We start from the raw sequence: 10,083 nt of genomic DNA on the forward strand, positions 1-10,083 counted from the left end.
AATAACACGATTAAACAATTAATTCCCAATCTTGGATCTCATCTTGGTCAGGTGCAACTTCTTCTTCTGAACAGACTTCTCAGTGTGGGCTTTGAAATGTCCTTTGTTAGCTTCAAGGTTGACATTTCTCTGCAGCAGTTTCAACCTTTACTCAACTTGTGTCCCTTTTTCAGTCCCATATTTCAACCAATTTATGAGTCCGAGAAAAGTCTCTCTTGGTACTTCTTGACTGCTGGATCTTGCATAGCTTCTAAGAATACTCGAGACGACTTGGTCCTACTCTTGATTAAAGTCAGGGTCGGCGATGGTTAGTAGTTGATTTTGCACATCCATCATTCGGAAGCTGGTTTGGGCACTGTACGGCTCCACCTGGGCTGTAGGCTCTGCAGCAGGTTCAACAGCTACTGGATGGGTCATGGCTCAGCTGTCTGGAGCAGCCTGTTTCACTCCGTTGTCCCCTCACACTCGTCATCAGATTGCCCGCACCTGCTCCAGGACCTCTGCATCTCCGTCTGTTATCCAGATGCCATCTCCACCTGCAGAAAGATAGCTTTGCAGAGTGCATTAGTTGTGTTCACAGTTACCAATACAGGCCCTTTATGAGGACTTATCTATGGACATTTGTGAGTATGCCATGCAATGTTAGTTGTTTTAGTCTTGTTAATTCCAACTGCATGCACCTTAGTACTAAAGTTAATATTTGTACCTAGTTAACCTCTTCCTTAACAAATTCCAATTCATTGCTTTATTTTGTGAAGCACCTTGAAATGTTTGTCCCAAATGCTGTTATAAAGAGAAAGCTTTACTTATCTTTACCTAGCTATCAATTTAGGAAGTGCATAGTAAAGCTCTAACATGTTGTTTCATTTAGCTATTAATGTGTCTGTTTTCTGGTGATCAAGACATCTAATCACAGCCAAAGCACCAGGGAGCTTTAGGGCGACTAGTAGCTGAGTTACTGCTTCTTCATACAGTATTGGGGCTCTGTTGGCTTCTCTAAGATCTCCTTTGTTCTTAAACACTATTGAGCACATGTCATATTTATAAGCTGAATTTGGATAAACATTAACTCTGTTACCGGCTGCCAGGTCACAATTCATCATTAGCGCTTTTAGCCCTAGACTTGCCGTTGCTGGCTATATGGCTGATCAAACTTCCCACACCTCTATAGCCGCAGAATTGAAATTTTCAAAGCTAAGTTAGACAATGCAATATTAACCACACAGTTCTTCATATTGGCAGTAGTTAAACCATCACTTGACCTAACTGTCCTAGCCAGTTATAGGCCTCCAACTTTCCTTTATGTCAAAAATCCCCACAAGAGATGCTGTAAAATAGCCACAGAGGAATTTCAGAGCACATCACAGTATAGAGACAGCTTTGGTGAAAGTTAAAATGATCTTCTTAAGGCCTCTGACAGTGGATTGATCTCTATGTTCGATACTTGTGAACATGTTATTATACACAAGACTAACCATTGAGCTTCACCAGGTTTCACACCAGGATCTATTTCTATTTACATAACACATGCCTCCTTCAGGTAACACCACAAAAGACACAACATACCTCTGCCGTGCTGATGACACCCTCTCTCTCATTCATCCATGAAGCCAAACAACACACACCTGTCAGTCAACCTAAAGGAATGCTCTGAATGGCATTACCTTGGTCTCCATTAACACTGTGAGGTTTCTTGGAGTAATTTTTTAAATCGCAATATGCACTAATATGTGCTTTTTCAGGACTGCTTTCTTCAATTTCTGCAAGATCTCTAAAGTCCTGTCCCAGAGTGATGCTGGAAGACAAATTCATGCATTTATTACTTCTAGGCTGTCCCACTGTAATTTGTTTTTATCAGGATGTTGTAGACATTGTAACTCCTTAAAAAGCATCCATCTACATCAAAATGTTGCAACATGAACGCTGAAAGGGACTAGAATGACAGAGTACATTTCTCCTATTGATTTCTCTTCATAGGCTCCTTGTTAAATCTGTTTTTTTTTTGTTTTTTTTTAAAATTACCATCCTGCTCCTATAGTACTGTCTCTCCCCACTTGACTCTCGAACTTTAAGCTTACTAGAATATTTAAAAGTAGAATGGGAAGCCAGGCCACCAGTTTTTTAGGTCTCTCTTTTGAGTTATTATTAGTTATTATCAATCTCTGGCTCTCCTACACAGCATGTTTTTAGTCCTGTCTCCTCCTCCTTACTCAGCTGGTCACAGCTGATGACCACTCCCCCCTGTGCCCAGGTCTACTGGGCATTTATTCCTGTTAAAAAGGGAGTTCCTCCTCTCCAAATTTCTTGCTAAAAGGGGGTCAGATAAATAATCGTTTTGTAATGTTTTAATTTTGCAGTTTATCCTTAGATAATAAAGTGCCTTTAAATGACTGGCATCATAATTCCATGCCTGTACAACCTTGAGTTGAATGCTATACAGCATGACAGCCCTTGTTCTTATAGAAAAATAGCCATTGAAAAGCTAAAACAGCTGTATTAGACTATTCATACAAATTTTCATGCATGGGTTGTTTATAGACAGTAATCATAAGAAATTCTCTAATTGGATCTTGTTACACATTTTGGTGGCAGACAATTACTTCACACCCCATTTTCCTTAACCTGAGTGATAGTAAATTTTGGACAGTAAATAATACATGTAACTGGCATTATATTTACAATACACCTGGATGGCCATGATGAACACTGAGACCTCCTGAAAAACAAACAGTGCTAATTGCAGGGTAAAAGGTCTACTTCAACTTTTGTAAATTTGGATTTTACTAGGTCAATAGTCGCTCACCTATAGAGGTTTAATCATTCTGACTCAACTCTGCCTTACCTTAATCTTCTCAGGTTGCCCCATACCAATGAAATGTTCTTCTCTTTCCTTTTGGTTGCCATGTGCCCGGTCAGACTGCATGTCCCTCCTCAGTGCTTCAAACTCTACCTCTTCACACTGGAACTAGAATAGAACTAGAATAGAGTCATTTAGTTCTGCAGTTTTTGCTAGAGTAAGCATTTGAGTAATTTAAATATGTCAATCCACAGACAACTGGACCCTACCACACACAGGAAAGATAATTTAGGCCCCATTTTTCTAAATTGAGGTTTGATCATTTTATAGGAGATCAGGCTTTAGCCTCTTTCCCTCCAAAATATCTGATAATTTAGATTTTCTCTTTTTGGGGGGGTGGTTCATTCTTTGGGAGAGTTAACAATTTAGCTCTGCTAAGCTATATGTTCCCCCCTTTTCCCAATGCAGTTAAGATTATGACAGAATCCTTCGCTGCTTTCTCCTCCACACTGCATTCATTTTTATTTTTCTTCCATTTGAAAGTAACTACAAATTGCACACGCTGAATTATCGCAGTATGGATGGTTTAGTGCTGCACATTTAGAGCTAGCATCTTACTATTAGCTTCAATACATGAACAGAAGTAGCTGCCATTGGTCTATATGTAGCCGCACTGAAAAAGATAAAAGACAGATTATTTGTCATATCTGCATACAGATTCACACATATTTGCACCCACACAGCTACAAACATGTCAGGAGGATACCCAAGAGCAGTGTACCAGGGTCAGAAACAGCAGATGTTTAAATTTCTCATTTCATGTTACCAGGGATCCTGAGTTTCATCATTACCCCAACTTTTAGTAAATCCCCATGTGTACGTTTCATCCCTTCAATAATGCAATGCTCATAAGGTGATTAATAACTTCTCTAAGTTTACTTATCTATCCCATGCTCTACTGAGGTTCTAATGCTCTGTGTGTATCTGTTCTAGTGTCAATGAGAGTCATGTCTGCGCCCTTTATGTATTAAACTTTTCAATAATATTCTAATGTAAGAGTGTTAGTAATGAATATATTTGTAATAATTTCCTATCTAATGCTTTCATGTGGCCTAGTTCATATTATTTGTGTTCTTTTTCTACTGGGAGAGTAACACAAGGGGTGGAGCCCAGGGCTTTAAACTTATTAGTTGTCTGGGAGCATTACTGATGCAGCTGCTTCATGTTGTTCACTGCAGATATCATGGATAGTTAGGTACTCTGGTATCAGTCACAGTCCATGTACTGAAGATTTCTCTTGGCAGTAAATTCCTTGTTGTTATGGTGCTGCCCACATTCCTCTCGGAGTTCTCCAGGAACATGCACACAGAGAACATCCCAGATGCAGACGATGTTGGTTCTTAGAGGCCATCGATTGTCAGTCCTCAGCAGATTGATGAGTATGTCAGCTGACTAAAAGTGTGTTTTAATACACTTTTCCAGCCCTCTGCAGATACAGTCTTTCATTGGACTCGAGGAGACTCGGTTTCATGAATTGAGGATCTTCACTGGGAAGATCCCCTCTGGTTTCCTGGGTTTTCACATGTGCCAGCCATTGGATGTCGTCATACAGCTGACTCCTCCTCTCCACCCTTGTACAGGCCTCATCAGTGACGTAGGCCTTCGCAGTGCCAGTGTTGCTCTACTCCACAGGCTCATGGCCTGCTGTCTTTCACTGGTGCTCTGTGTTTCTCCCCTTCCGTTGGTGAGCTCCTTCATCTGTAAGGGGTTATTTCCTTTTTTTTTTTTCATAGCAGGAGAGTCATTGTTTCGAGTATGTGCATACATCAGTTAGTTAGTAACTGTTTTCATTTGCTCCACTTTTTTTTGTTTTTGCCTGTGAGCTCGACCTCATGTTACACTCCATCATCTTACTCCTGGTCTTTGAATTCTCCTATTTAGCTTCCTTTCCTCTGACTCACAACTGTCTTTGTCCCACCTGTCTAATCACTCTTCACTCTTCAGCTCCTTTATCTGACTTCCTACATCTCAAACTTTCTCGTGTTTACCTCTCCTCCTCTAAGCCATAATCACTTTTGTCATGGTTTTTGTTTTTTGTTTAGTTTTTTTTTAGTACAAAGGCTCAACTTTTGATTTCTCCTTATTGCATTTTAGGTTAATGTGTTTTATTTCTAATTACCAGCTTTTGCTGGAACAAAGGCTCTGTCATCCCCTCCAAACCCTGCTCCTGTGTATTTCCACCTGCATGATGCACACTGCTTATTCAGGGAGCTTAGATTTAGCAGAGATTTATCTATATTTGCTTTTATTTTTCTTGTAAAACTAAAACAAAATCATAGGGGCTTTATTATCATATACAACAGTTTTATGTTTTTCTGCCCAACTTTCCTGTAAGTGACAAGATGCAGCTGTGGGATCAACCCTGTCACTATTCAAAACCCTGATTCCTGAAACAATTACCCCCAAATTTTGTCACAATACTTATTAAACTTGACAAATTAAAAGCAATAGTAATTTTGCATATGTAAGAATTACCATATTGCATTTGCTAAACACAGCATTTTGCAAGTTATTCCTTAAATGTATAAAGTGCAATTTATTTATTTACTTTCTTGGATGGTAAAAATCACTCTGATGTTTTGGGACTCTTAAAACTTAAATACTTCCTGATTCAAGCCTGACACTCGAGGCCTTAAAGGGTTAAGGCCCTCTTATGTCACGCACCTCTGAAGCTCGTCTAAATGTTATTTCTCTTATAGCTATAGAAGAAGAATTACACACAGTCTGACCAGCATCAAGGCGAGTGTTTTAGATACCAAAGATCCATTTATTAATCCCTTCCCCCATACAATATCTAATCATGCTTTTTATTTTATTGATCAGCATTTCTAATGATCCACAGCTGCAGGTTAACCAGCCATGCACCCCACAACTTTATTTCTGTTGTTTCTTTTCCCAGCCAAATATTCTTTTCCTTTAAATTTTTTATTCTTTTTTCTAAAGTGCTTGACTGTGATCACTTTTCATTCTTACCTACTCTTCCTCTTACTTTACTATTACACTTAATGGCATTATTTATTACATCTTTCTAATTACTGTCTTGTTATTGTTACCATTACACTCTAATCAGTTGTCATTGTATTTAGGCTTTTTGTTTACTCACTGAATTATACCATTCTCAATTCTTTCCACTGCTTCTCTACTGTTATGTCTTATGCCCCTCTGTCATTCAGTTCTGTCTTACTTCCCTGTTCCTGTTTTAATAGTTTGTTATATTTATTTTAATTTACCTGAGAACCAGTTTACTGGCCTTATCATTTTCCTCCCGGGTGTTTCTTCTAATATTTTATTCTCAAATTTAGAGCTTCTTTCTTCCTGTTCCTCACTCTAATGGGCACTATTCTTTTTTACATTTTTGTTGTTTTTTGTTCATAGTACTCAGCATTTGATCACTTGTTTAAGCATCTTCACTGCTGTGGGCCTTAAACTTTACAAACAAGTTACATCTTTTTCTTTTTTTTTTTCTTTTTTAAGCAAACAATTTTGCTTCCTGTCTCAGGTGACTCCTCTGAGCTTCGCACAAGCTCACCATAACAATATCCTCTTTGAGACATGCAGATCAGTCTTTTACTCTTCTTCTCACACACTTGCATTTGGCTTAGATCACTTGAAAGCCTGTGCACTGGTCAAGGACACTCTTGGCAGGATGTCGGGGCCCACCCCACACACTCCACAGTCTGAGCAACTTGAGCCAGCTACACCCTGTGACGCTGTTTACAGGCCGCCTCCTGCAGCAGTGAGCTGATGTGAGCTCTCTCAGTACAACACTTTTCCTTTTTTTTTTTGCTACTGTCTCCCTCTGCCACACTCAACAGGCGCTAAACTTTACTTGAAATTGTTAAGTCACAATCTCTGACTTATTAAACCACCATTTCCAACAAAACTCTTCTATTTCACTTCACTATTTTCCATCCAGTGATTTTAGCTCTTATACTCTGGGTTTGATATATCAGTTAGTTGCATTTAAACCTGTCTACCTTTTTTTCTCTTCCCAACTACTTATTTGTGATGGCAGCATTTTAAACAGATCTCTAGCAGGTGTCTCTTTTTGTTAATTTGTTCATTATTCGTCCTCATGACCACTTCACCCCACATGTCAGCCTGTTTATTCTGAACTCCTCTAAGCTTCACACAATTTATTTCCAACAATCATTCATTTCACATCATATTACTCAGGTGCCTCTTGCACTCTCTGTATGCTTTTGGGTGAGTTTATGACCCCTCGGCAGAACTTTCTACAGCATTATTTACTATTTCTTTGGTGAGTGATAACAAACCCTCATATACATTTCACATGCAAACTCTGAGACATTATTAGATTCTTCTACAACTCCTACATTTTACTGAGATCGATTTATGGATGCTGTTTTGACTCTCTTATCTCCGTTGTAGCCCAAACATGTTCTTTTTATTTGGTCTCTATCTCTCATTCCTTACTAAGATGTTCAGATGTTCTTAGATCATCACCACTGCCTTCTTTATTTCTCCAAACACAACACAAATCTCCCTATTTCATTTATTATTTGTTTGTGTGATTTGTTTACTTTCCCTCTAATTATTTTAGGCCTGGGTTTTATCCCAGCTATGTTTTATTATTAGAATTAGTTTATAGTTCTCATTCTTACTATTATTAGTTTGGATATGTTACAATTTAGCTTTAGGTTAGGTTATCCTTCTTTTTACTTTAGTCAAGCAGCTCTATTTCCAATTTATTTAACTTTTGGTCATACTTTTATTAAGCTAATAATCCCCCCAAAAAATGCCTGCAATCCCTATTTACTCATTATCCCTATTTTGGTAATTAATATCTTCTTTTACTCAATTTTACCCACAAATTTTCCCCCTTACTTCATATTGCTGCTTGACAAATATTATTCTACAGATCTTTCTGTTTAAATTCCTTAAACAACAACATTATATTTCAGCAGCAGTGTCTATTTTCCTCTTTATATTCAAAAACTCTTAATTTTTGCAGACTTATCTCTTTTAACTGCTCTGATGCTCCTCTCACTCCTCCACATACCGTAGGGATGATTCACAAACTGCCTGCAGACACAGCGCTCTGCAGCACAGAGAGCTCAGTTTTTTTAAGTCTCTCAAATCAGTCCCTCTACAACTTTTTACTTACCTACCAACTAACTTCCCTTTTCCGTATTTATTTATCAAAACCCACCCCTTACGCGTTTTCCTCTTATTTACAGCAATACATGGTTATACTCTAGACTACTACTTAGCAATATTTACAGCAGTGATTATACTTAAGGGTTAGTAACAGCTATTTACATATTTACACTTTGGCCGAAGGTGTCGCCTTTCATACAGCGACGCGCGCAGTTACCCAGCGTGTCCAGACCGGTGGACTCGAAAGCCCTCAGAATCCCACTGCGAGCCCCAAGCCCCCACGTTACGTGCTGAGTTCTTATCTCCAAAATTCCCCCAAAGCCCGAGCAGTCCTGACTACCTAGCAATTCACTTGGGTTAACTAGGTTAACCAATTAAATGGTTACCCTAGTTAGCCTATATCACCTTATCTACTTAAATGGATAACTAGGTTTCCAGCGGTAACCACCTTGGGGGTGCCGACATATATTTCACTTTTCATCACTTTTATCACTTTTCATCACTTTTCATCACTTCAACTTTTTACTTCTGCGCAACTTACGCCTATTCTTCAGATGCACTAAAGAATAGCGGAAAAATAAACCCAAACTCCCCCAACACAGCCCTGGAGTCATACTCCAGCACAGGGCAGAGTAGCCTTTCACACACACAAACCCCAAATACGCACACACACATACAGCGCTCACTCACACTCCCCCCGCGGGTCACACAAGTTACAGGAATAACACACACACATATGATGCAGTATTAAACTCCACTCCTTCAGCATCCGCAACTAGCATTATTTTTACAGTGTAACACTTTATCACTTAGAATAACAGCGACCATTTGATTAAAGTCCTTTTCAAGGTTAGGTGAAATCTACTTGGAGCCAAGGTGGAACCCCCCTCTGCACTCAGACAACACCAACATTGAGCAGAAAAAAAAACTCTGCTTACCTTATTGTAGCGGCCGCTTGGTGTTCTCTGATGTGCAAGGCTTTGGCATTCCCCAAGGCTCCCAGCAATCACCTTAATTCCTTGTCCCTTCGTGGTCGCCAATTGTGGTCGCAAATTTTGAAGCCATTCTGATAACCTTCTTCCACCAACGATGTGGAGATCCAAATCCAATTAAAACCAAGACACTCAAAAAGATGCTCTGTAAAAGAGTAGAATTCTTGGAACAGAGTTTAATACACTGAATCATATGAACAGCAGGAAAAATACATACAGACATTTAGCAAGAGAATTACATAGCAGAAAGTAAGCAAAGCAAAACCCCGGGGTGTACAGCCTTAAGCACAGACAGCAGAGCAACACGGAGACGGACAGGTAGCAGCAGCAGGAGGAAAAGAGCCCTGGGGGCGTCCTCTGGTCCCCTAATATAGGGACCAGTGTCGCCGCCCCCTGCTGCTCGGTAACTTTCCCACACGCCCAGCACAGCTGCTGGGGTCAGATAGTGGCCAGAGTTCACACCTGGCGCTGGCTGAGGGCCCGGTCCAAAGTGACACCAATAGGTTAACCCTTTGCTTTACCCTCTGACAATAGGTCACAACATGGTCAAAGGTCACACATTAGTACAGCAAATAGCATAGTTTTTGTGAATAATACTTGGCCTAACTACATCAAATATATGAGTTAAATGCATTACATAAAAATAAACACTCCAGTGTAGGTTTATAGTGTGTGTGTGTACATGACAGTGATCTCATTATGTTGTTTTCAGTATCTCTGCTACCATGTAACATTTATTGTGTGCGTGTGTGTGTGTGTGTGTGTGTGTGTATTTTGTATGATATTTTATCGTGATGTGTTCAGGATCTCTATTACAATGTTACTGTTTTGGTTGTGCTGCGTTAAAGACGTTAAATTAATTAATTATTAAGTAAATTATTCAAGAGAACTCTCCCCCTACATTAACTGCCCTGTTACAGTACCAACTTAATAAACCTCGGTGAAGCAAAATGTCTTGTGCTTAAGACTCTACATGAAAGTTAAAATATATATGTTCAGTGCACATAGATATATAGAGTATATAGTTACATAGTTATACATATCAAACAAAAATCCACCACACCTCCATCACCCGTTGGATAGCTGCGAGTTTTTCCATGATGTTATTTACCC

The 10,083-nt window shown here is 39.3% G+C and overlaps 1 long non-coding RNA gene across 1 annotated transcript; it reads right to left on the minus strand.

Moving 5' to 3' along the window:
• Positions 1-211: 211 nt before the first annotated feature.
• LOC112844776 (uncharacterized) lies at positions 212-9,145 on the minus strand. Its single transcript, XR_003217529.1, has 2 exons — positions 8,917-9,145; positions 212-550 (listed from the first exon to the last, which is right to left on the minus strand). It is a non-coding gene; the product is annotated as an uncharacterized LOC112844776 (long non-coding RNA).
• Between the last annotated feature and the right edge of the window lie 938 nt (positions 9,146-10,083).

The sequence above is a fragment of the Oreochromis niloticus genome, unplaced genomic scaffold (genome assembly GCF_001858045.2).
Source record: "Oreochromis niloticus isolate F11D_XX unplaced genomic scaffold, O_niloticus_UMD_NMBU tig00001534_pilon, whole genome shotgun sequence".
Classification (NCBI taxonomy): Eukaryota; Metazoa; Chordata; class Actinopteri; order Cichliformes; family Cichlidae; genus Oreochromis; species Oreochromis niloticus.